This window comes from Equus przewalskii, chromosome 14 (assembly GCF_037783145.1).
Source record: "Equus przewalskii isolate Varuska chromosome 14, EquPr2, whole genome shotgun sequence".
Classification (NCBI taxonomy): Eukaryota; Metazoa; Chordata; class Mammalia; order Perissodactyla; family Equidae; genus Equus; species Equus przewalskii.
In genome coordinates this window covers 23,995,545-24,023,449 of record NC_091844.1, presented here as the reverse complement: position 1 = coordinate 24,023,449, position 27,905 = coordinate 23,995,545, and the positions used below count along the sequence as shown (strand labels likewise).

General features: G+C 37.5%; 1 long non-coding RNA gene across 2 annotated transcripts; it reads left to right on the top strand.

Annotated features, from left to right (window-relative positions):
* The first annotated feature begins 611 nt into the window (after positions 1-611).
* On the top strand, positions 612-27,905 carry LOC139075719 (uncharacterized). 2 transcript variants are annotated; one of them, XR_011526423.1, is made up of 3 exons: positions 658-863; positions 9,447-9,745; positions 24,414-27,905. It is a non-coding gene; the product is annotated as an uncharacterized lncRNA (long non-coding RNA). The 2 variants fall into 2 exon arrangements; XR_011526424.1 differs by lacking the exon at positions 9,447-9,745 and having other exon boundaries at positions 612-863.

Here is a 27,905-nt window from a genome sequence, read left to right as displayed (position 1 = left end):
TCTGTTTGCTGAGGAAGACTGGCCCTGAGCTAACATCCATGCCCATCTTCCTCTACTTTATATGTGGGACGCCTACAAAAGCATGGTTTGCCAAGCAGTGCCGTGGCCACACCCAGGATCCGAACCGGTGAACCCCAGGTCACCAAGGCGGAACGTGCACACTTAACCACTCCACCACTGGGCCAGCCCCTCCATCATCTTTTTATTCATCTTTCAATAGAAGTTTTATCTGTATTGTTATTTTGCCCCACAAAAAAAGTATTGGAAGATTCCACTCAACTCCTCTCTTTGTTTCCCTGGATACTTTTCATTTTTCACTTAGTGCCTGAGTTGGAAGGCTATGTATTGCTGGTTTGTAATCTCTGTTAGATCTTGTATTGCTTGAGCGTGGGAGGAGGCAACAGTATCTGGAGTGAACTGGCAAAACGAGCAGTTGGCAGCTGGTAATTCTAATTCGGGTAAGATCTCTCTTAGAACTTGCCAAATTGGAAACACCATCTGCCCAAGGGCTGTATGTGTTCCCTTGATTAGAAGCATGATGCTACTCAGAATTCATCCTTTTCCTTGCTTTGAGGAGAACAAGTCATATTTTGGGAAATGAGTGACTGAAATCCCCTTGGCTCGCAAACTTTTTGTTTCATGGTTATTAACTTATCTCATTTGGCTTTCATCTGAAACTGCAAATCTGAATATCAGCTTGTGGTAACTCAATATTCTCTGCCCTCCTTCATCTCGTATCTCTTTATGAGTGAAGAAACCCAAGTGGCTTTAGCAGTACGTCTTTTGTTTTGTTGTTTGTTTAAATAAAAATGTAGAAGCTGGGCTAATTTTGTGGAGGGACTGATCCACCACCAAGGACTGAGGTATCTCTAAATCTTCTCTGCCTGCTCCATTTATAGTTGAATATTGTTATAGCTGGGTTATGGACATATGCGGTTTATTATATTATTTTCTCTGCTTTTGTATAGACTTGAAATTTTTAATGTTAAAAAGTAAAATGAAATTATCCAAATGGGGAACTCCTCACATACCTCTCCATACCCTCTTTATTTAAATCAAAGATTTTTTCAGACCCTTTTCCCACTTTTCATCTTATATCTTATCTCTCCACTGTGATGGAGTTGTAAAGTGTCCTCTGCACCTGTCTTTCCTTTATTAGATCCAAATTTCATGTACTTGGTAAGCTTATCATACAGACTTGTGGCAGGTTGACTAAAGATGGATTTTACTATACTATTTTGGACTTTTGTCCATTCAGATGGGTTGCCTTTGGAAAAGGGAGTTAAATAAGTAAGAAATTTTTTTTGCCAAGAGAGTCTCTTAAGAAGGGCGTATTAATATAATATTTCTCTAAAAACACAGCATAAAACACAAAACTGTACTGACATAAATAATCCCAAAAATATCACTACCAGATATAATACTTTCTTCTAGGAAGGAGGGTTCAAAGAAATCTTTACCAAGTTTTCAAATTTCCTCTCTTCACGTGGCCATAATTCCTTTGTGGTTGAAGTTACAATTCTCTTTTGAGGCTGTTGGACTTAGTCCTGGAAACAAACCCATCTCGGTCCAAGGGACTATTAGAGCCTTCTTCCAATCTATAAATAAAGTTTTAAAATATGATTTCCTCAATCCCATGCTGTCGTCATTATAAAAAGCAATTGATGACACGTTTCATTGAATTAATAATAATCTTTCCATAAAAGAGTAAATGTTGATTGGAAGATCTTTGCTGATTTCAGAAATGTGAGTATGACAAAATACGTCTGCTAGAATTGCAGAAATCTGCAAGTCTCCTGTTTTCTTAGGCCCAAGCAACATGAAGCTTCTTGGAACCCAGGTGCCAGCTGTCAAACCAGTTTACAGCTCATCCCAGCTTAGCTGCAGCCCTGCTGCGGGGAGCAGTTTTTCTGAGTCTGGCTCTCATCTCTGTGAGTTCCTTGTTGCCCCACATCTGGGTTGCCAGGATACCAAGCTTTCTACAGATGCCGGCTGTTGGACCATCTCTTTCACCTCTTATCTAGCCACTCTTTTTCAGCAAGATCTTAAGTGTTGAACTTTCCTAACCTAACCTTAAATTTACTAGCTCCAACTCAATTCTATATCCTTTTCCATCATTCTCTCATGTTAGAAATTATAAAAGTGTCCACTCCTCTTGATAGATTCAGGGAAAGTAACCCCTGGAGAGTGAGGGATAACACGTTGAACTGCCTTGAGTTGTCTATCATACCCTTGTTCAGTCATGGGAACCACCCCACAAAGAAATTGTCTACACTACTGTAGACATTATCATATCCTACTGCTTTCTTGCCCACTTTTTAGCATAGTATGTTTATATCAACTGCTGGGAGTCAGTGATGACAATTGTGTTAAAACCAAGAATTGGCGACCTAAATACAGTGGTCCTTGGGATAGCGTTTAATTCAATGGCTGCCTTACAGCTAAACATAGTGGGATTTTCAAAGGGAAACAGACACAAAGAAGATTTGTGAGAGAGTCCCCAGGGAACATAATGAGCATCTGTTTTATCTGGAACATGTAGATCCTCCTTCCCCAAAGAACACACACAGCCTGCAGGTGCCACTGCCACGTCTTCATTATGAGCAATTTTTTCAGAGTAAGAGAAATCCAACCTAACAGCTGTCATATCATATCTCTTAACATCCTAGCTTCTTATGATGAAGAAAGCCACAATCAGCCAAGTTAGGAAGAAGTGACTACTGATGTTCTGATTTAAATCAATGAAGGTCTTCTTTCCACCTCTGCAAATCTTGACTTTTAAATAACAGCAGCTCTGAAATGCTGGCAGTATGTACTTTGTTCTATCCCATAGCAAATCTTTACTGGGCTATATCAAGAAGAGAAAAATAGAGAAATTGATGGAATAATATAAAGTTGAATTTGCTCAATTAAAAATTTCACCTGTGATTATGGTTTATATATATTTGGGGGTTTTAGAATATCCTCTATTCATAAATAATGATGAAGATAGACAGTAAATTTTGTTTTATTTTGCTTTACTTTGTTTTGTTTTTAGTAAAATACAGAATCAGCAATCCTATTACAGCCTCCCATATCTAATCTGTGAAATTCATAACATTGATAGGTACTTCTATAATTCATGGGTGCTACAAATACTTGATATTGTCTGTATCGGCACAGTGTCTGACACAGAAGGTATTTAATAAATATTGTCATTGCTATTCCCATCAAGCAAACTGGTCATTTGAGAATCTTAGATTGTTCTTTTCTCCCATTTGTAAACTGGGGAATGGAGAGTGAAACTGGCAATGACTTTAGCGAAGGAAAAGGAAAGATTTGTGTCCTTCATGCAAGTGTGCTTGTAAATTAACAAGCGATTGTCACATATTTTGTATAAGACAGCACATAAGCAGCCGCATCTGTGTGATACATCAGAAAATCTAAAAGTGTCTGCTAGTAATACAGACACCTTCTGAGCAAAGCTGCTACAGGTGGGTTCTTACTTGAGATTACCATACTTTGTACCATGATATCTTACCACTCTGGCAATAGCTGATTAGACTAGAGTGAGGTGCCTGGAGTTTTAGTGGTGATAAGATGGCCTAGTTCCTGCCTAAAACTGACACTCTAAATTTGATAGTGTCTAACCAAGGCAAAGACATTTTTCTTTTTGTAAATTTTAATACAAAACCTACTGAGAAGAAGTTGCAAGTGAAAGAAAAAGTGTAGATATGAATTTATCCATCCATTCACTCATTCCACAGTGATTATAGAAGCCATGTCAAAGGAGGGAGGAAGTGACAAGAATAGGAAATAAGAGACACCTGCTTCATAAGAGATGAGCACTCTACATTAGAATTTCAGAAGTTCTGTTGCATCCCAAACTAAAAAACAACTTCACCTTTATGTGATCGTTTCTGAGTTCTCTTTTATTACTGTAACAAATCCAGCTCAAGCTACCTTAAACTAAAAAATGATTTTACCATAAAGATAAGAGCTTATCTCACATAACCAATAATAGGAAAAGTATTGGGTGCTGGGAAGACCCTGGATGCAGGGCCTCCACCATCAGATTCCTCCTGTCTCCTATCTCTGCAAATCTACTTCAGTCATCTTTCAGAGCACTACTTTTTAGAGAAATTGGTGTACCACTTTCTTCTATTTCTCCCATCACTGTAGCCTAAAATACAGTGGCTTTCAGTCTCCATGTCACAGTCCAGCCACCAGAGAGACCCTGACCTCTGCCAGTGTCTATTCCCAACTCAAGTTCCCAAGGAGAAGTTTTATCTGTCTCAGTGTGGATCAGAGCACATAAAACAATGGTTCACAGTTTCATTACGTAGCTGAAGAAGGAAGGTATTTTACAGAAAAAAGGTTCTATGTTGAAAATCCAATTAAATTTCTGCCACAGATTTCCTGCATTTCCATCTACTTTTTGAAACACAACCTCCTATTTCTTAAAACTCAAAAAATCTTAGAAATGTAAGACATGGTAAGTATAAAGTCTTTCCTCTGAAAAAAACTCATAGTTGGGTATTGAAAATAATGGTGGGATTGTGTATTTATATATGTTATTATGGTCACAGGATCCAGAAATGTCTGAATCCACGTCTAAAATGGACCAGTCCTTAAACTCTACGATAGAAGGGTCAACAACAAAGAAAACCTTAACACCATAATTCTCCCCTTTTTATTTCATTTCTTAAAGCTTATTTCATTTTGATAAAAACACAATGTGACGTCTACCCAAATTTTCAAATACTTTTTATTCTAAGTCATTTAGTTTTGCTTCTGAATTTAAGTTGTATTATATAACAAAAGAATTAAGTTGTATTATATAACTAATAACAAAAGAAAACAAGTTATGACCTAATAATTGTTGGCTCTGCATGTATAAACTTAAGCATATATATGTTTTCTATTTGATCCCATTGAATCATATGCATTTGTAGCACATTTTTAACTTGTTATATATCTTTAATTGTCACTTAAAATATGTTCAGAAGATTAGATTAGCATCATTGTAGTAAAATTTTTATGTTTTCATAGAAAAGGCTACCTGTTAATAATTAAAGGCAGTACAAATGGCTAACTATCTTGGATTACATCATAGAATTTTGAAGAATTTCAACTAGGAGATGTTGTTGTAACTGTTTAATGGTTCACAAAAGTCTATCACTCAGGCATAGACTCTTTAGTTATCAAAATCTTTGGCAATATATGATGTATGACTTATTAGATACAAACAAACAAAACAAGTTTAACCAACTACTAAATGCAGATAAGAACCTAGAATTCTTTAATAGCTTCAGACTTAAAAGAACGTTATAGGTCAAGATCATAAACAGTTTATAAAAAGCCGTAGATCATTGCAATGATATCGTAATTGCTAATTCCAAAAGATGCTTAAATACAAAGCTGCTTACTGACGAAAAAAATGATATGTAATTTTATGGATATATGTGTATTATTGTCTATTAAGATTTTTAATATGTGCATTAAGGAATGTTTATTTTTTCCAAAAGTATATCAGTGGTGTATCTTATAATGCATGACATTCTAGAATAGATAAAATAGAGTATTATATATAGCTTCTGCCCATCACCCCAGTGAGGGAGCTCTAGTGTCCTAGTCTGGACCATATGGCGATCTCTTCTTTTCTAAACTATTTGGGCTGATGTTCTTGCTCTGCTTCAATTTCCAATCACCAAAACTTTCTTTGATTCTGATCATCCTCTGTCTTCACGATAGGAAGAGGCAGAAGCAGCACCTAGAACACTTTACCTTTATAGTGGCTGCCCCATTGGCAGAGTGGCTCCATCATTTGCTAGAATATAATAAATCATAAAAATAGCATCTCCCCTGGAGAAGAATCAGAGGAGATTGGATGGGAGAGGCAAGATAGGTGTACAGGCAAATGTGAGATAGAGACAATAGACAAAAGAAAATAAGCATATTCTTAGAGATGGGAGAATTCACTGGAGTCGGGGGAATAAGGGAATAACACTTGAACTGGATCTTAGAGGAAAGTTTGGATTCACAGAGGTGGAAAGCAGATGGAGGGTATTTTAAACGTAGGGAGTAAGCAGTGGAAGCAAAAGCATCAATATGGAAATGAGAAAAGTTGCTTTGTGGGGTCAGACTGGAAGGATAGTTATTGGAAAGACAATCGTGTACACTCAGAGAGAGAACTTTGTTAATTTAAGCTCTCAGTCAGTCAGAATTACCTTCTACTCCATTGAGGGAAAAGCACACTGTTATTTATTTGATAAAATGAAAGGAAGTAAAAATCACTAGTTCAGAGCTAAAATGTGAACTAAATGGGATCAGGCATCGTCTGTATTATTAAACGTGGTACAACCACATCCGATTAACACAGTGTCTGACACATGGTGTTTGTTCAACAAAATTTATTGAATCAATTTCAGTGAGGGTCTGGGTGTTCTGAGGAGCTCCAACATCAAGATGTTTGTTAAGCCCAAATTGTGAACACAGGACATTACTCAACAAGAGAGTAATGTTTAAAATCAACTCATCTCCGTTCATGGCACTGCAAATAACACTTAATATTGAATAACAGGTAAAATTTTTAAAAAGGATCTTTGGTTTTTAATAACAAATAGATACAATAATATGTCTTTTCTTTCATACTTGATATTGATCATTTGTGTTTTTCCTTTTTTTTACTGAATCATTTTTACTAGAAGTTTGTCTACTTTACTGATATTTTCGAAGAACCAACTTTTAGTTTTATGATTTTCTCTACTCTGATATTTTTTTCTATTTCATTGATGTCTGATTTTACCATACTATTTTCATCCTTCTACTCTCTTAGGATCTAATTTGCTACTTTTTCCTCTTTTCTTTTAAAATGGAAACAAATTAAAAATCACACTGGAAAAGATGAGCAAACAGAAATTGCCAGATGCTCAGCTGCACTGAAGCAAAAGACAAGAGAGATTTTAAGAGCTGTGGTGGGGAGAGGAGAGACCACTGAGTTTGCGAATTAGCTTTACCCTGAGGAAAAGTAAACTTACTCCTCTCTTTACAACAGTAGCTTTACAACTTGGAGCAAGGTGCCCACTGAATTAGGCTCCTATCCTTCCAGAGAGACTGGGAGATAAACCTTCTTTGATGATGACATTTCAAAGAGATGGATCAGAGGTCCTTGAGAAAGAGTCCGGGGCTGTGAAACTGGTAGGAGGCTTTTTAAAAGATTTCCCTCTCAAAGAGGCAGAGACAGATTTTCAATTACAACTTTTCTAAAGTAAATGTTCTAAGAAGAAGAAAGTCAGGGGCCACGAGTCAGGAAGAAGAAGCCCGTCTAAAGTTTAGTCAAGCCCAGGGGAACATTAAAGCCTCTGGCTCAAAACTTAGACTATCTTCTTTCCTACTATTTGTTTTTAAAACTATGGTTTCCCCTCTAACACTACTTTAGCTGCAGACCACAATATTTTAGTATGTCACGTTTTTTTAGTTCAAAACTTTTCTAATTTCCATTGCAATTCCTTCTTTGACCTCTGAGTTATTTCAAAGTATATTGCTTTATTTCTAAACATTTCAGGATTTTCTAGTTATCTTTGTTATTTTTTAAATAAATTGCGTTTATTGTTATCAGAAAATATACTCTGATTTCCAGCCTTTGAAACAACATGTGGACTATTATCTTGAAAGTTTCCTGTGCATTTAAATGAACTAGTTAGTGTTCTCCAACTGTTGGTTGTGGTGCTCTAAATATGTCAGTTAGGCCAAGTTGGTAAGACATTGTTTAATCTTCTATGTTCTGCTATCTTCTATTTGTTCTATCGTTATCAATCACTCTTTCAATTTATAAGTTGGCAAATGACTTGAGGAGAGACTGCAGGCAGATTTTGAGCCTCATGGTAGTTTCCTCCTCGCTGAGATTTTGCTCCTCAAATTCCAGATGCTTGGACAACTCGAATTTCAAGTTCTGTCTAATCCTTAGTCCTATGCAATGACCACTTTCTACTTGAACTTCATTCTTCTGTGCTCTGAGCTATGCTCATGGTCATCATACTTGGACATGATAGTTGGCCAGTAAATGTTATCTTTCCTTTTTAATAATTGTCACTAGCTTGGACTTTCTGGGCCTGGAAAGTAGACTCATAAAATTTAGAAAGACACTCAAATAACAGTTAAATGTCTGAGTCTACTTTTTGGCTTATCAGCTCTGACTAAAGGGGAAGAGAGCATTCACTGGCCACCAGTTGTGGACCAAGGTGGGAAAATTACTGCTTGATGGCATACTGTGGGCTCACTGTGAACACGGTGAACCATAGATGGATATCTACACTGGAAAATGGTAAGTCCCCTGAATTTGCTGCATGGACACCAATTGTCTTTAATAAGGAGTTTTTGTTACAAAGAAGAGCAAGGAACTTTTTAATAAGCGAGGGATGGTTAATGGTAATTATTGATTCCAAAACTGGAAAGTCATCATGGCCCCATGTGGTCCCTGTGTCTTCCTCTCACCTTCTCATTCTCCTCATAGTCATAAATCTCTCCTTCTTTGCCAATTCAGCTTTCTAACTCTCTGCAGACTGGCTTTTCCTGCTTTTCCATACACAAGGCCAAACACAGTCATATTCAAGAGCCTGCCAAGATAACTGCTTGGTAAATTCTGGTCTCATTACAAGAAGTACAAATATGGCTGCGAATGAACTGCAAATGCTGTTGCACACTCACAGTTAGGATAAGCACTTTAAGTATTCAGAACAGAGTTAGTCTCCAACTCTATTCAGAGAAGCATCCCAATGATGTCAGCTAAATTCCATGTTGAACACATAATTTATGTGCCATGTCTCAATATGCCCAACGCAACGGAGTATAATCTGTCTTAGTCTGGCAGTTCTTCAAGGGGTAATAAGAACAAGACAGTCAACTATCATTTGGACTTTGTAGGACTCTGCTCCTTAGTCTCAACCTCGATGCTAATCTTATTTCATAATACCGCAGTCTTGTTAAGAGCTTCACCCTATACTTTGGTTGCAAACCCATCCCATAACACTGACCACAAGCAGGTGTCCTAAACTTGCCACAGACTGAATGAGAGATGGAGATGCTCCGTGTTGCATGTCACACTTATGGATTAAACTCACCTTGAATGTTAAACACAGAGTAGCCCTGAAATACTGCCTTCTTAACCACAGAGCATTACTTTCTCAACCCTGGATGTCTCTCACTTAAATTAATGAGACTCTTTCATTTGAAAGCAAATAAACCACATCAGTCCATGATAATCTGAGTACACATAAGCTAACATAGAAAATTCAGCTAATTTTTCACTTACAGTTGAAACTCTGAAGTGTAAATCTAAGCACTATCTGTATTTCCAGACGATACTGTTCTTAATTTAACTTGAATATTTTTGAAATGGTAAGTTGATAATAGACTAATCTAAAGAGCTTCTATTTTTCCCATCTTGTATATGCTGCTTTCTTCAGAACCAGGAAACAAACACTGTTATACCCACAGACTCAGAAGAAGAACAAAATTCAGACATTATAATGCCAACAGGTCTCTGCAGCACTTTCCCAGCCCAGGGATCTCAATATCTTTACACCTGCCATCAACTTGTTTGCCATACATGTCTGAGTGAGACAGGGGGTAGGTAATATCATCTGAGGAAGGAGCAAATTTTGTCATCTCTGAATCCTCAAGAGAGAGAGCAAGGCCCACTATATGGAAGCAATTCAATAAATATCATTGAAGGAAGAGAGTCCTGGAGCCCAAAATATAAAAGGTAAGTAATAGTTTGAGGTAAGAATGCCTGGGTGGGGTGGAAGGAAGGGCATGGACTCAGTTTTATGCATCTAGAGTTTGAAATGTAGTCCTCGGAGGCCTTTTAAGTGACACGTTAGAATTTGTAGTAATTAGATAGTCCCAACTATTTTCACACAGTCTCTCCAAGTTGAGCAGCTCTGAAATAGACCGAAGCCAACCTTTCGTTATTTTGCGCCTTTTCAGGAGTTATTGAATTTCAGCCTCTATTAACCTTGTGAATTTCACTCTTAAAGTTATGTACTGGAGAAAATATTTTTCTTTCAATGGACAACTATGCATCATCTACAGCAGACCCTCTGGATTATCAGGTTCTAGTGCTGTTCATGGTCATTGTCTTTGAGTTAGTTTGCAATTATTTGTAAGTTGTAGGTAGTATATATACTGTATATACAGTATATACACATACATATATAGGTACTATATATACAACTTTATATACAGTCTAGTAGCGATTTGACTTCCTCCCCATCCCGCCCTCACCCTGCCCGTGGAAAAAACCATTCCATTTGCAATTCATTTTGTCCCATTTGCAATTCATCTCAACACATTTTACCCATATAAATAAATCCGTGTTGTTTTGACTCTTCCTTTGAACTGGTTATAACTTCCTCCTGGTTTCCTCATAGCATATGAGTAAAATAAAATTTTTAACCTGTGTTCAATCAGTATGAGTTTGATTTAGCCTTTTTCTGAAAATTATCTTTGAAGATATCTACTTCACAGGTTTGCCTGTGAGCGCCTCATACTTAATAATCATTTTGCTTTGGTCTATGAGTAAAGAACTGAATAATGTTAGGAGCTTTTTTGAGGTTTCTCTGAAATTTTTCAAAATGTTTACTTTATGTACCAACTTATTTCATTTCTCTGCAAAGCAAATTCATTACACTGGAGGAAAGTGGACATTCTGCCATCTCAGTGAAGGCTGCAGTGCAGTTTACTTGTAGAAATGGCTTAGGGTCAAGTGTCTGTGTGATAAGCTATTTTTGTGGTGGTTGTCACAGGATTTGTGTTTAGGAATGCATACTTCTTTATCTCTTCTCAGAAACTCTATGGTTCTGATTTATATTTTTAGAACAAGAGAGTGAGATGGTTCAATTTACTTTGGTGCCATCAGCATCCCTCTTTTCCAGATTCTTTCTCGTATCATTGCAAGGTCTGCTTCCTTTCTCTAGACCTGTTTCCTCATCCACTTGTGAATACTAGCCACCAGGAAAAAATTTTGTGGTTGTTTCTTCATACCTTGAAACATGCAAAGTACTAGAAACTACTTTATCTCCCTTTCCTGTGTTCCTCCATCCAGAGACATGCATTGCGTGGAAATAAACACAGAGCACCACATTAGAACCAATATATACTATTTAGTCAGAGCTTGCTATAGCAAGGGAGTGAACTGCCATCAATTGCATTTAGCAGAGACTCAAAAGCAGTTAGGGGAGTAGGAAAGCTTTGCAGTGAAAAATAGGGATTCCTTGATTGGAAGTTGCTTGGATGAGGAAGCTGGAGGAGAACTAACAAGAAATGATGCATCTTAGTGATTGGTTGGAGAACACAGTTGGCTTTCTCTGGTTGGTCCTCAGTTGGAGGCCAAGGCGAAAAATAGGGGAGCTGGCAGTCATTGACCAAGTCCTAAATGTTCAGGGCTGATTGCTGTGGAGGCTGTGGTTTGGTTTCCCAGGCTGGTTGCTGCACAAGTTGTGGGTCAGAGTTACATTGTACATATGGTCTAGCCAGTGTTCATTTGCATATTCAATCTCTCACTGCCTAACTTCCTTTCATAATGTAAAATGATAACCATAAACCTAACAAGATCCAAAAGAAAAAGACTATCACCAAGAATTTGGGGTCTCATCCCATTTTTTGGTGCTGAAGATTAATTTTTGTTGACAGTCCATGGAAAACTAGATACTGTGTTGTGTGTTTTATTTACATGATGTCATGTGATCCTTACATCAGCTTTGCCTGGTAGGGCTTTATCTTCCTTTTGCAGACAAGGAGTCTGAGACTCAGATGTGGTAATAAACCTTATGAAGACAACACAGCTAGAAAATAACGGTGCAAACAAAAAATTTTAACCCAAATTCTAAATCCATTATCTATAAAAAGGCATGGAAGGATGCAGACCAAAGTATTAAACTTGGTAAGCTGAGTGTTTGAAACTTGGGAAAAGGTGGTAGTAAATTTTCCTGTATAAATTTTTGAATATTTGGTTAAAATAAGCATGAAGTGCTTTTATGATAAAAAGAAAATTGATCATCTAAATGAGCAACAATAACCCTTACTCAATGTACGCACCATATTAACTTATGTCTGGGACTCTAACTCATAAGCTATTACATAAACTTAAATCACACACAAATACTTTATCACAGATAATAAACCCATATTGGTTATTTGAAGAATTCTTTTCTGAGGAGATTTACACAGTAGGATATTATTTGCAGATTAACAAATCAAAAGGAGCAAAGAAACTTCATATTCTTAAGACATTCCTATCAAGTATAGTAGTTTAATGAATAATTATTCTATAATAGTACTCTGTTGCTTTTATTTATTTATTTATTTTATTGAGGAAACATTGGATAATGTTATATAAATTTCAGGTGTGCATCATTTTATTTCAATTTCTGTATAGACTACATCATGCTCACTACCAAAAGTCTAGTTGCCATCTCTCACCATACAAATTTCCTCCTTTACCCATTTTGCCCTCCCCCCATCGTTCTTCCTCTCTCTTAAACACCAATTTATTCTCCATATCTGTGTGTTTGTTTCTTTATCTTCCACATATGAGTAAAATCATGTAATATTCGTCTTTCTCCATATGACTTATCTTGCTTAGCATAATATCCTCAAGGTCCATCCATGTTGTCACAAATGGCAAGATTTCATCTTTTTATGGCTGAGTAGTGTTCCATTTTATATACATATATATACCACATCTTCTCTACCCATTCATCCAGTGGTGGACACTTAGGTTGTTTCCAAGTCTTGGTTATGGTGAATAATGCTGCAATGAACATAGGGGTGTATATCTTCTCAAATTAGTGTTTTTGTGCTCTTTGGATAAATACCCAGAAGTGGAACAGCTGGATCACATAGTAGTTCTATTTTTAATTTTTTGCAGAGTCTCCAAACAATTTTCCATAGTGGCTGCACCAATTCACATTTCCACCAGTAGTATATGAGGGTTACCTTTTCTCCACATCCTCTCCAACACTTGTTATTTCTTGTTTTAATAATAACCACTCTGACAGGCATGAGATGATATCTCTTTGTAGTTTTGATTTGCGCTTCCCTAATAATTAGTGATATTGAACATCTTTTCATGTTGACCACCTGTATATCTTCTTTGTAAAAATATGTGTTCATATCCTTTGCCAATTTTTTAATTGGGTTGTTTGTTTTTTTATTATTGAGTCATATGAGTTCTTTATATATTTCGGCTATTAGCTCCTTACAGGATATAAGAGTTGCAAATATATTCTCCTAGTTGTTAAGTTGTCTTTTTTGTTTGGTTGAGGACTTGCTTTGCTGTGCAGAAGATTATTAGTCTGGTGTAGTCTGATTTGTTTATTTTTCCTTTTGTTTCCCTTGCCTGAGTAGACATGGTATTCAAAAAGATACTGCTAAGACAGATGTCAGAGAGGATACTGCTTATGTTTTCTTCTAGGAATTTTATGGTTTCAGGTCATACATTTAACTTTTCAATCCATTTTGAGTGAATTTTTGTGTATGGTGTAAGATAATGGTCTGCTTTCATTCTTTTGCATGTGGCTGTCCAGTTTTTCCATCAACATTTATTGAAGAGAATTTCCTTTCCCCATTGTATGTTCTTGACTCTTTTGTGAAAAATTAGCTGTCCATAAATGTGTGGGTTTATTTCTGGGCTCTCAATGCTGGTCTATTCATCTGTGCGTCTGCTTTTCTGCCACTACCATGCTGTTTTGATGTCATAGCTTTGTAGTATAACTTTGCAATGTGGAAAGATGGTACTTCCAGTTTTGTTCTTTTTTCTCAAGTTTTCTGTGCCTATTTCAGTCTTTTATTGTTCCATATAAATTTTATAATTCTTTTTTCTGTTTCCATGAAAAACATCATTGGGATTTTGATAGAGATCACATTGAATCTGTAGATTGCTTTAGGTAATATGAACATTTGAACTATGTTAGTTCTTCCAGTCTATGAGCACAGAATATCTTTCCATCTCTGTCTCTTTGATTTTTTTCAATGTCTTAGAGTTTTCAAAGTACAAGTCTTACAACTCCTTGGTTAAGTTTATTCCTAGGTATTTTATTGTTTTGTTGTGATTATAAATGGAATTATATTCTTAATTTCTCTTTCTGCTCGTTTGTTGTTAGTTTATAGAAACAGAACTGATTTTTGTATCTTGATTTTGTAGCCTGCAACTTATTTATTATTTCTAATAGGATTTTTTTTTTGGTGAATTCTTTAGGATTTTCTATATATAAAATCACATCATCAACAAATAATGTTCTTCCTTTCCAATTTGGATACCTTTTATTTCTTTTTCTTGCCTAATTGTTTTGGCTAGGACTTCCAGTGCTTTGTGAATAAAAGTGGTGAAAGTGAGCATCCTTGGCTTGTTCCTGTTCTTAGAGGTATAGTTTTCAGTTTTTCTCTGTTGAATATGATATTAACTGTGGATTTGTCATATATGGCCTTTGTTATGTTGAGATATTTTCCTTCTATACCCATTTCATTGAGTTTTTGTCATAAATGGATGCTGAATTTTGCAAATTCTTTCTTTGCATCTATTGAGAAGATCATGTGATTTTTATTCTTCATTTTGTTAATGTCGTGTATCACATTGATTGATTTGCAAATATTGAACCATCCTTGCATCCCTGGAATAAATTCCAATTGATTATGTTGTACTATCCTTTTAATGTAATGTAAATTTGATTTTTAATGTAATGTTGTATTTGATTTGCTAGTATATTGTTGAAGATTTTTTGCATCCGTCTTCATCAGCGATATTCCACCAGTAATTTGTTTTTTTTGTGTTGCCCTTGTCTTGGTATCAGATTTTGGTATCAGAGTAATGTTGGCCTCAAAAAAGAAGTTAGGAAGCATCTCCCCCTCTTCAGTTTTTGGGAAGAGTTTGAGAAGGATGAGTATTAAGTCTTCTTTGAATGTTTGATAGAATTCACCAAAGATGCTGTCTGGTCCTGGACTTTTGTTTTGGGGGGAGGTTTTTGATTAGTCTTTTAATCTTCTGACTAATGATTGGTCTATTCATATTCTCTAATTCTTCTTGATTCAGTTTTGGGAGGTTGTATGATTCTAAGAATTTATCCATTTCTTCTAGGTTATCCAATTTATTGGCATATAGCTTTTTATAATATTTTCTTATAATCATACATGTTTCTGTGGTATCCATTTTAAATTCTCCTCTTTCATTTTTGATTTTATTCATCCAAGCTTCTCTTTCGTCAGTGAGTCTAATTAAGAAATGTCAATTTTGTTTATCTTTTCAAAGAACTAGTTCTTAGTTTCATTGATCTTTTCTATTATCTTTTTAGTCTCTATTTTCACTTTTATTTTTATTATTTTCTTCCTTCTACTGACTTTGGGCTTTGTTTGTTGTTGTTTTACAGTTCCTTCAGGTGTAATATTATAGTGCTTATTTGATATTTTTCTTTTCTCTTGAGGTAGGCCTGTGTTGCTATACATTTCCCTCTTATTACCACTTTTGCTGAATCCCATAGGTTTTGGTGTGTGTGTTTTCATTTTCATTTTTCTGTAGGTATTTTTGTTATTTCTCCTTTGATTTTTCATTGGTTCAATAGTTGTTCTATAGCACGTTGCTTAGTCTCCACATATTTGTGACTTTTCCAACTTTCTTCTTATAGTTGACTTCTAATTTCATACTATTGTGGCTGGAAAAGATACTTGATATGATTTCAATCTTCTTAAATTTACTGAGACTTGTTTTATTTCCCAACTATGCTCTATCTTTAAGAATGTTTCATGTGCACTTGCGAATAATGTGTATTCTGCTACTTTTGGATGAAATGTTTTATATTTTTCATTTGGTTTAAAGTTTCACTTAATACCAATGTTCCCTTGTTTACTTTCTGTCTGGATGATCTATCTATTGATATAAGTGGGGTATTAAAGTCCCCTAATATTATTGTCTTGCTGTCAATTTCTCCATTTAGGTCTGTTAATAATTGCTTTATATACTTTGGTGATCCTGTTATAGGTGCATATATATTCAAAAATGTTATGTCTTCTCGATGGATTGTCCCCTTTATCATGCTATAATGTTCATCTTTGTATTATCTTGTTATGTTTTTTGTCTTGAAGTCTATTCTGTCTGATATAAATATGACTACATACACTTTCTTTTGGTTGCCATATGCTTGGAGTATCATCTTCCTTCCCTTTACTTTAGGCCTATGTTTGTCTTTAGAGCTGAGATGGATCTTGTGGAGGCAGCATAGTGTTGGGACTTGTTTTTTAGTCCATCCAGCAACTCTGTGTCTTTTGACTGGTGAATTCAATCCATTTACCTTTCAGGTGATTATTGATACATAAGGACTTAATACTGCCCTTTTATCCTTCATTTTCTTGTTGCTCTATATTTCCATTGTTTCTTTTCCCTGCCTTTCTGTTGGCCATTTGAGTTTAGCGGTTTTTTGTTGTTGTTATGTTTCTCAGTTTTCTCTTTTTTTAATGTTTTTCTTTCTTTTTTTTAATGTTTTTAATGTTTCCATGACTCTGCTCTGAATTTTTATTTTACAGTTACCATTAGGTTTGTGTAAAAGGTCTCATAGATGAGGTAGTCCTTTTCTGCTGATATCTTCTTATTTTTATTAGCCTATGCAGGTTCTGTGCTTTTTCTCTCTCCCTTTCATGTTTTGTTGTCCCAAATTATCTCTTTTCGTATTGTAAGTTCATTACCAAATTGAAGTGGTTATAGATATTTTTAATGCTTCCTTTCCCTTTAACCTTTGTGATATAATTGTTTAGTAACTTATTCTGGAATAGAGTTACAATTTTCTGATTCTCTCTATTTATCAATTTGCTTAAAGCTTTGTTTACTTCTCCCTTTCTATTTCAGGTAAGAGAGCTCTTTCCAACATTGCTTGTAAGGGTGGTCTAGTGGGGATGAACTCCCTCAGCTTTTGTTTGTCTGGGAAAGCCTTTATTTCTCCTTCATATTATATTCATATAATTTTGTTGGATAGAATATTCTTGGCTGGCAGTTTTTATCTTTCAATAATTTGAATATATCATTCTGCTGTCTCCTGGCTTGTAGAGTTTCTGCTGACAAATCTTCTGATAGCCTAACGTGGGTTCCCCTGTAGGTTATTCTTTCTTTTTCCCTGGCTGCTTTTAATATTCTTTCTTTGTTATTGACTTTTGACAGCTTTAATATTGTGTCTTGGCAAAGGTCATTTTGCATTGAGATAATTAGGTGTTTTATTAGCTTCATGTATTTATATATCTGCTCTCTGCCCCAGGTTTTGGAAGTTGTCAGCTATTATTTTTTTAAATGAGCTCTCTGCACCCTTCTGCCTCTCTTCTCCTTCTGGGGTACCTATTTTCCTTATATTGCTTTTTATAATGGAGTCAAATATTTCTTGTAAAATGTCTTCATTTTTTAAAAATCTTATTTGTCTCTTCTCTTCCAAATGAATCATTTCTAGATTTCTATCTCTGAGCTTTCTAACTCTGTCTTTCATATGGTCTGCTGTATTTCCCATGCTTTCTACTGTATTCTTCATCTTATTTACTGAGTTCTTCAACTCCAAAATTTCTGTTTAGTTCTTTTTCAGAGTTTCAATCTCTTTGGTGAAGTACTTCTTCTGTTCATTAATTTTATTCCTGAGTTCATTAAACTGTCTTTCTGAGTTTCCTTGTAGCTCATTGAGTTTCTTCATGACAGCTATTTTGAATTCTCTATCAATTAGAGTGCATTCTTCTCTGACTTCAAGTTTGGTTTCTGGAAAATAGGCATTTTCTTTTTGTGAGATTGTGTTACCATAATTTTTTATTTTGCTTGATGTATTGTTCTTCTGCCAGCATATTTGTAATAGCAAACACATTTCTTATTTAGGTAAGGCTTTGTTTACTTTAATTCTGAGCTGCTTTTGGTTGTGTTTGAGAGCCAGCACTTTCCACCCTCCACTGCCTCTGCCAGAGGTGTTGTCAGTGCCCTTGTTGTGTTGCTTATGTCTCTGAGTTGCTTATGTCTTGCTGCTACCAGTGTCCCTGAGATTGTGGGCATCACCACCAAGGTCACTGGGCTGGTGAGCACCTGTGCTACTTCTGAGGTCATCTGGGTCACAAGTTCCCCCACTGCAGTAGGAGCCAGTGTCATGAGCACCTCTGCCACATCCAAGGTTGTTGAGTTCACTGGCACCCTATGGGGGGAGAGGTACCTGTATCATGGACATCATTGCCATTCCTGGAGCTTTCAGTCTTGGGCACTGCCATGGTTTTTGGAGCTCCAGGTCATGGGCACCACTGCCACTGCTGGGGAAGGGGGTGGAGCTGGGTTGTGAGTGCTGCCATGGTTCCTGGAGCCTATGGTCTCAGGCACTTCTATGGTACTGGAACCTCAGGTCAAGGATACCACCACCACTATTGGGTCTTGTGTGCAGCCCCCACTGCCAAGAGGGCTGTGATGACAGGCACTGCCACTGCAGCCTGGGGAGTGGGAGGGATCAGGTTTGTGCACTGCTGCAGTTCCTGGAGCCTCTGGTTATGTGTGACTCCTTGGTTCCTGAAGTCTTTGTTTGTGGGCATTGCCACAGTTCCTGGAGCCTCCAGTCGCAGGAAACACTGTTGCCCTCCCTTGCTTCTGCTGCTTCCACGAGGTCTAGTCTACCCACCTTCAGGTGTCTAAATGTATGGGCCTCTCAGGTGTTGTGGTGTGCTGTGTACAGAATCTTTTGTTAGTCTATGGATGCCCTATCAGTTGTAACTTAGGGAGGGGAGACAAAGGCAGGAACTCACGCTGCCATGGTCCTGATGCCACTCTGTTGCTTTCAGATAACTGGTACTACCCATTCATCTATCCATCCATCCATCCCTCCACCAAATAATTTTAGAGCTTATAATATGTTTTAGACATGGTGTTGGTGACTGAGATTAAAAGCAAACAAACAAACAACATATGGCATTTAAGAGATTTGGATTTTTCTGGTTGTTAAAATATAATTTTCAAGAAAAAGGTAAAATCATGAGTCATACAGATATGAAAAGATTGCAGTGTTAAAGATTTTATTTAACTCATTAATGAGGAAATTGGTAAGATATTAAAACCAATTCAAAGGTGACTCTAAAGAACAGACAAATTTGTGTTTCAGGAATATTGAAATGAGTATGCAAATGGGAAACAGAACTGGTTTTCCCTGAGAGAAAATCTGCCAATGTACAGAACTCATTTGCATGTCTACAGACAAGAATTATTTTGCATTGTTTTACAATTTACTGAGTTGTAAAATAACTCCTGTACAATTGGAATCAGAAAGCCAAGAATGGAATGCTCTAGACGGTGCACAGTTTTCCCTTGAAGCATAATTTGTTGCTAAAGAGCAAAAACAAACATATAGCATGTATGGCAGACATTGCTATCTGCCCCTTCAGTGTTCTCTTCTACCACCCCTCTCTGCTAACAGAACCTTGACCTCTTTAGGGAAATGCAGAGTTCTCTACTCCTGCCCCCAAAAATGAACTAATGATACCTCATCATTCATCTTGGCCAGTGATTAGTCTGTGTGATTAGGGTTGGCCTCAGTATTACACAACAAGATGTAATGGAAAGTTTTCTTTGTGAGATTTCTAAGAATGTTTTTGCTTTCCTGATAAAAAGATTCAGTGGCAACTGACATAGCCCTTTCTCTTTTCCCTCTCCCCTTTTGATAGCTGGAATGCAAATGTAATTACTGGAGTTCAACAGCGATCTTGTGGCCATAGAGTGACCAGCATAAAAAATAACATATTAATAGGTGTATTCGAATGCTCGGGATGCTATAACAAAATACCATAGACTGAGTGGCTTAAACAACAGGCATTTATTTCTGACAGTTTTGGAGGCTGGAAGTCCAAGATTAAGGTGCTAGCTGATTTGGTTTCTGGTGAGAGCTCAATTCCTGGCTTGCAGATAGTTACCTTCTCACTGTGTTCTCATATGGTAGAGAAAGAAAGCAAGCTCTCCCCTTCTACGGACGCTAATCTCATCAGGAAGGCCCTACCCTCTTGACCTCATTTAAACTTAATAACCTTCCACGGGCTCCACCTCCAAATGCCATCACATTGTGGGGTAGGGCTTCAATATGTGAAATTGTGGAGAAAACAACTCAGCCCATAACAACACCTAGTACTTATGTAGCATTTACTATGTGCCAAGTATTACTCTAAGTTCTTTTCATATATTTACCCTTTTAATTATTGCAACTATCCTGAGGATAGGTGGGATTTTCACTATTTTACAAACGAAAAGATGACATGGCTGGACATGGCTTGTCCAAGGTCATGTGACTAAAAACTAGTAGAGTCAGGACTTGAACAAAGGCTGTCTGGTGCAGAAGCTGTGCTCCTAACCATTATGTGATCCTACCCTCCTACGAGAATCACAGAGACACTAGCCCTAACCTCTTTGAACCACTGAATGAATGCCAGCAGCCACCTACTTCCAGACTTCTGATCATGTAAGCCAAATAAACCTCTATCAATTTAAGCTGCAAATAATTAAATTCATAACTGGTACAATTTTTCACCATTTATTGCAAATTTTCTGTAGTTTTTGTTGTTGTTTAGATTTATCGGACTAAGAGAGTCTCCTTCTTTTGCTAGCTTGCTAAAAAACTGCATCATAAATTTAAGATGATTATTTTCTTCCAGGGAAGATTTCATTTATTTCTGCCAGATGCCTAGGGCACCAACAGTACGATCACCCTAATCCAACTTCAAATATTGAACTTTTCTGGGCTTCCCGTGACTAGAAATTTGGCTGCAATGTGAGGGCTGGCTAACTTCTACTTTACTCTGAGTCCTGGGGTGTGACCCTTTGAGGTCCAAACTAAAGCACAAGGTTGCTTTTACTCCACTTTTTGACACCGCAGCCCTGGGAGGCTACCACATGTGCTGTTCTCATCTCTTTTCTGGAATTATCTTGTGCCCACAGGGCTAAAGAGTTCGACAGCTACCTCTCTGTATTTCAACATCTCCTGGATCTTGGCTCAGTCATTCTTCATAAGTCTTTTAGCTTTCGAGTACCCTCAAGTAGATTTGTTTTTACAGTTGCCACATTTTGTACTTGTCCTTAGAGGAAAGGTTGTCTGAAGTACCACTGTTGGAAACATCTTCTCTTCCCATTTTCCTGTAACCTCACTTTCAGCTCCCTTGATGCCAACATATATTCCATACATCTGAGGTTGCCATCTTCTTTTATGTTGCAGTAACATAGCTAAAAGCACATCCCTTGTACTAGGTAAAGCTCTCCTCAATATTTCTATATGGCTTTTTTTTTGGTGGGGGGAATCTTCTGGTTTTCTGGGGTTTTTTTGCTACAGCCTGCAACCCTGCTGTCACACAGCCTAGCAACTGGTCTCACATTGCTCCTGACATGGAATACAACATCTCCATACATCATGCCCCAATGTTCCACAAATGGAAAGCTTTGGGTGCAGTCATTTATTACCAAAGCTTTGAGATAACAGAAAAGGCTCCACTGAAGCATGGCAAACACAGATCAACATAATTTAACAGTAGACTTGAAAGTCTTTAAAGCTCTTTAATTCCCTCTCCCATGTAGAATTCTCACTTGTCTTTCTCCTCAGTCATCTTTCCCCCACCCTTTCTGTTCCCTCCACATCCCATGCACTCTCCAGCCCCTGCAGGTTGCCACATTGGTTGGGCTCTCCCGCTCCTTCCCACAGCTCTGCAGTTGCTTATTTTCTCCTTTTCTTAACCTGTCAACCTCCAAAGTTGTACTTATTTCTAGTGGATAGATGTTTAAATCTCTCTCCAATCACTATTTTAAACTAAGTGCAGGTCCAACATTATGCTAAAAGATAATTTTCAGAAAATAGCGAAATCAAGATTCTCCTACAGATATAAAAATGACAGTTTTAAAGACTTTAGTTAATTCATATAATATAAGGGAACATAATTTAAGGAAACGAATATAATTCAAGGGAAATGTCAAAAAGCACAAACATATAGAGTAAAGGAATCAGATTGCAAATAGAGGCAAAACGACATTTCCACTGTAGAGAGAGAAGTCAATGGAGACTCTACTCAGCAAGACAGAGTATGCATATTCATCGATTACCTGCAATTTAAAAAGAGGCACAAGGGGCTGGCCCAGTGGTGTAGTGGTTAAGTTTGCACACTCAGCTTCAGCAGCCTGAGGTTCGCTGTTTCGGGTCCTTGGAGGAACTACACACTGCTTATCAAGCCATGCTGTGGTGGTGTCCCACATATAAAATAGAGGAGGATGGGCATGGATGTTGGCTCAGGGCCAATCTTCCTCAAAAACTGAAAGATAGAAAGAGGCACAAAGTAGCTTAAAGAGAATGAAAAGTCTTGGAAACAGACTGCCCAGAAGGATGTGCTATAGACAATGCATGGTTTTTCAATGAAGTACAAAATTTTTTTCTATGTTTAGCATATTCAAAAACTTACAACTATTTCCTTTACGATGATCAAAATGGGAGGCAGTATCTGAGCCTCAAAGAAAGTAATATGATGTTTTTGACTACTTTTCTCCAGTGAAGTCCCACAAGGGTAATTTCTTCTTTTCTGTCTCATCTGAATTGTATAAAATATGCCAACTCTCTCTTCCCATTGTCACCTGAGTGAGATGTCTGCTGACAATCCTGGCTGTGGTGTCTTTTACCATCAATGAGTCATCTCAACCCATTAAATGTTGGTGCAGATGATATTAATAGCCAAAGGTCAAGACTTTTAATTTCTTGTCTCTTACGGAAACGGTTCAGTGTTTAAAACAATAATAATGGGATTACAAAATGTCAGCACCAGAAGGAGACTTAGAAGTTATCTAATTCAATATTGTATTTTACAAATTATGACAAAAGGGCCACAGAGGGGAAGTGACCTCCCAACTAAGGTCACACTGAGGGCTAGTTGCACGATAGGAGCTGGAACCAAGGAATGCCAGGCTGACTTTCAGTTTATTTGCCTTTTGGCAGCTATATCTGAGTCAGCTTAGTTCCTTTGGTATCCTCCTATAAGTCCTCTGTCTCCCTCTCCACAGGGACTTTTTTTCCAGCTCCTAATGTTCCTTGTGCTTAATTCTCGTGGATTTGTATGCTAATTCCTAGTTCAATAAGGAACTGATCACAGATGAAGCTCTTTCTACTTCCAGCAATTATTTTGCCTTAGATATTAGACTCTTAAAAAGCCTATCAGAATTAAAAGAATGAATTTCTCATGATGAAATGACAGTCTTTATGGAGAATTTAAAACATGTCCACAATTCTTTGATATTCCAGTCATCAAGTTTAATTTCTCTCCCTTGAATATGGCTTCAACGACTCAATTCTTCTAAAGATTAGAGTTCACGGGAAGTAACACTGCTGACGTCCACTGCTGAGTCCTAGAAAACCATAAGTCTTCTGCATGCCTGTCTCTCATGACATGGTTTTGCAGGCCTGAGCTTCCATGGAAACAGTCAGCTACCCTGAAGCTGCCATGCTAGAAAGACCACACAGACCACAGAGAGAGAGAGACAGAGAGATTTCTGAGGCACCCCAGCTCTTCTTGTCTCCAGATATTTGAATCTTCCCAGGATATGAGTGAAAAAGGTTTCAAAATGACTCAGATGCCTAATTAAGCCTGGTCAACACCCAGAACTGTGAAAGAGAAGAGTAATAAACAACATTGTAGTTTAAATTTGCCATGGTTTGGTACATAACATTAGATAACCAGAACAGCCCTTTTTAGATTCAGTAGAATATCTGGGCCCTGAAAACCTCAATCATAAACAAAATTGTTAAGGTACAGAGAAGTCTCTAGCTAACCAGCGTGCTGTTCCCATTTCTTCAGCTTGACTGCATTTATAAGAACTCAATACAGTAATTCATTTTTCAACCGGAAAGACTAAACTGATGATAAAACCCAGAAGCTCACTACCATAGGTCACTATTGCCCATGGCGACCTTCGCTGACGGTGAAGCCATTTTCTCCATTGCTTGGTAGAGCTTCATACAAGAGCGATTCAGTGAAACAGGGCATACTTGCCCGTGAAACCTCTGCCCAACGCAACTTCATGCACCTTGAAAAGCTGAAGATGATCTCATTTTCACATAAAAGCACATCACTCGTTTTGCGGAGGGAACTGGTTCAGGGAGATGAAGTGATTTGCTTGAGGTCTCCCGATATTTCCACTGCACGTAGTTTTGAATGCCCAGCCCTTTCTTGTTTTTCTCGCATTGGATTTCAAAAGTTGAATTTCCTGCCTTTTAGGGATCCCAAGAAGCTAAAAGCCAGCAGCAAGCTTTAAATCTCTTTTTAAAAACAGACTTTGCATTGTGAAAACAGCAACCAGAGTGGAGAGCCTCCTCTATCAATGTGTCCTTGCTTCTTTGTTCATCTGTTGACCAAATGTTTATTTGTTTATTTTATAGACACTTCGAGAGTCAAGTGCTTCGGTACTGGATCTCCCTCCTAGAAAGTGCCTGGCCCTGCCCTGGGACCTGAAGAGCACCCAAGGCTGCGTGGGAATTCAGCAATTAAGGAAAAAATTTCTTAATAATAAAGTTCTAGTAAGAAAAAAACTGACAAGCACATTTAAATATAGTAAAAAGCAGGGATCTCTGATTTAGAGCTACAAGGTCAATATATTTCATTGCTACTACTTTTCCATAACCAGATGAAGATAAATAGTACCAGTCTTCATCAAAATTGTAAGTTCCGTCTTTGTCAGTCTTAATGTCCTCTTTACACACTTTTTTGACCCTTCAGCTCTCTTGTTTCACACTTCAAGCCTCCAAAGCTTTGCTACGCTTCTCTCCTTCCTTCTCTGCTATTTTGATTGTCTCCTGAATATCCCTTTCTTTCTCTTCTTTGGGTAGCAACTTTATTATAAGAGTGGCAATAATACATTCCCAGCTTCAGGAGGACGCTATTTGCTGCAGCTAAACCTAATCAACTTCAGGAGGACCCTAGCTAGCTATAGTCGTTGATTCTTCTAGATACAGTGATAAGTTCAGTGTTTGATGGAAGAAGCCCTCCCTTCCTCATAACTATGAGCAAGGAGGAGGTAGAACCAGTTACTTTTAGCACTTATCTTATAAATCCAAATGGAGGATGAGGCCACCATACTCAAAAAAACAGTCAAAAAATTATAGAGAAACCAAGATAGAGCACTGATCAAACTATTCCTGAAGGCCACTTCAATCCCTGGGTTTTTCAGTTATGTGATTAGTTATTGTGTAAGTTAGTATGAGTTGCGTTTTCTTTCTAAAGTATCCTGGAAATCAGTGACAGTACCACATCTCTTGCTTTACATGGTCCGGTGAAGTTTCCATGTCTGCTAATATGGCAGAGTACATTATTTGGACCAACTGTCTGAGGAAAACAACTAAAAATACCAAATAATCTTTTACAAACATCTTCTTAAAAGCATCAAACAGATGACAAAATGGTAAGAAACTATTAGGACAATATCTAAGTGAAATCTGGAACCTGATCATTTAAGCTACTTTTGTCCTGACGGCATTTGCAAAAAAAGCCAAAACTGAGCATACATTTTGAACACTTTTTTTGGCATGACTATAGAATTCATGAAGGTTGAATATGCACTTCAAAGCCCAGGCCCCGCTTAAGGTGGATGTCCAATAGGAGACTCTACCTTTTTATTTTATTTTATTTATTTATTTTTGAGGAAGATTAGCCCTGAGCTAACATTTGCTGCCAATCCTCCTCTTTTTGCTGAGGAAGACTGGCCGTGAGCTAACATCCATGCCCATCTTCCTCTCCTTTATATGTGGGATGCCTACCACAGCATGGCTTGCCAGGTGGTGCCATGTCTGTACCCGGGATCCAAAGCAGAACGTGCGAACTTAACCTCTGCACCACAGGACCAGCCCCGAGACTCTACCTTTTTAAACAGGGAATCTCATAAACTTACCCCTTAAAGTAAGGAAGAGCCAGAAGTAAACACCCATCAACTCTCCCCCTTGAGAAAACTGCAAGAAAAATTTGCATTGGCACTGAACAGAATGAGAATATGAGAGTCACTGAGAAGTGGGGGCCATAGCTGGCCCTCGTTTGGATCTGTAGCCCAAATTATCATCGCTTGGGTTATCCCCTCCCAAAAAAACACAAAGAAATTTCCACAGATTTCTAGAATAGAATGAAACAATAAGGCAGAGAGCATGAACATTTGTGAAAAATGTGGTTTCTGATCTGGGCATGAAGAACAAATTGTGGTGGTCGCGGACTTCCAAGAGAAGTGGCTCCACGCAGACCTGGTATGGTCAATCACGAGATGCATCGTCTGTGATGGAAAACTTCTCATTTGTCAAACGTGCTGGTCCTTGCCCATTTCTGATGACTCAGTGAGGATGAATGAGACCATCAGAAGGAATTGGGGAAGGCATATGAGGATCTCGACATTTCCAGAAGCACAAGAAAGAACTGCAGTATTTGGGGAGTTTTTTCTTTTGGAATTTGGGATAGAGAAAAATATTTGAGTGGTGATGATATTGAATTTTACCTGAGACTTGTACACACACAAACAGTGACAGTTAAGAAATTCTCCTACCCTTTTGTGTTCTGGGAAATGGCTAACCAAAAAGGACAATTGGCCTTTACATATTCCAAGATAAAGCCAGTCTCCATTCTCCCTCCTGACTCCTACAGACTTATGTATGACATGGATAACTCCCTTACCTACACGCCTCTAAATCTTCAGGCCCCCTTGCTTTTATTTAAAATCTTCATCATTAATGAACATTCTCCGTATTGCAATAGCCTGAATAAAATCATCTCTTTAATTATCCAGTGAATTCTTGTCTTTCACAAGTGGTAAATAGACTGGCTGTACAACTGACACAAATGAATGATATCTGGATTTTTGAAACATATTTCAAGATTCTAAAAGAATGGGCTCATAGCTGGGAATGTAGTACATCTCAGCTAGATGGGAAAAGGTATGTTTACTCGAGGTAGGCTGAGCTAATTAGGAGGACAAACTTTTTAGCTAAATCTATATTCCAGTTATTATGGAGAATACCAGGTTTGAAAGGACAGAGAAAAAAGAACTTAAAAGAGAAATTGGAAAGTACACGTACTTAGAATGAGGCCGGCATTTGAATACCAGCCTCTGTGGCTAACTAGCTGTGTGATTTGGGATGAGCTTGGTGTAATTGCTATTCCCAGTGGATACCTGTTTTACTCTTCCAGATGAAATTTGGCTGTCAGTCAAGCCACACATCTTCCTCTTTCAGGCTTTTTCTGTGTTACTGGGTGTATCTGGCTCGAGTCCAGGGCCCTCTCTATTTCTCCTTCTCAGTATGGCTGTGAGTAAGCTGTCATGATTTGCCACTGAAACCTGTGCTGTGGCAATAAATTATTTAAAGTTTAATTTGTGAATGCAGAGAAAGGAAATACAGGCTCATCAGGAATGAGTGACCTTGTACTAATCTTGTTTCCTTCTCTGACATAGAGACAGATGGGTAGAACAGATACGTAGTAAAAACAGGGCTCCACCCTCATCAAGGTGTTTGACATTAATACTCACGTGGATGTGATAGAGATGCAAGGGATGGATGATAATACTTAGGTAGACGTGAACTAATAATAAATATCCTGAAAGGACACTAATGTAGAGAAAATTTGTTATCGACATATGGCAAAACCCTTCTGGGATATCAGCTTCTAGTCTTTTATTTTCCTTAAGCTATTTTATGATTCTTTGTGAGTTGATAGACATGCAATTTCTGTCTTGTCCAATGCAACTTTGATTGACTTTTCCCCCTCTGGTGGAAAAAAACCAGTTTTGCCTCCACTTATCATTCAATTCCTTTATTCCATATATATTTGTCCTTTTTAGCTTTTCCTTTGAACTGATTATAGCATTTGCTTACTTCTCTCAATAAATGCGTAAAATACAA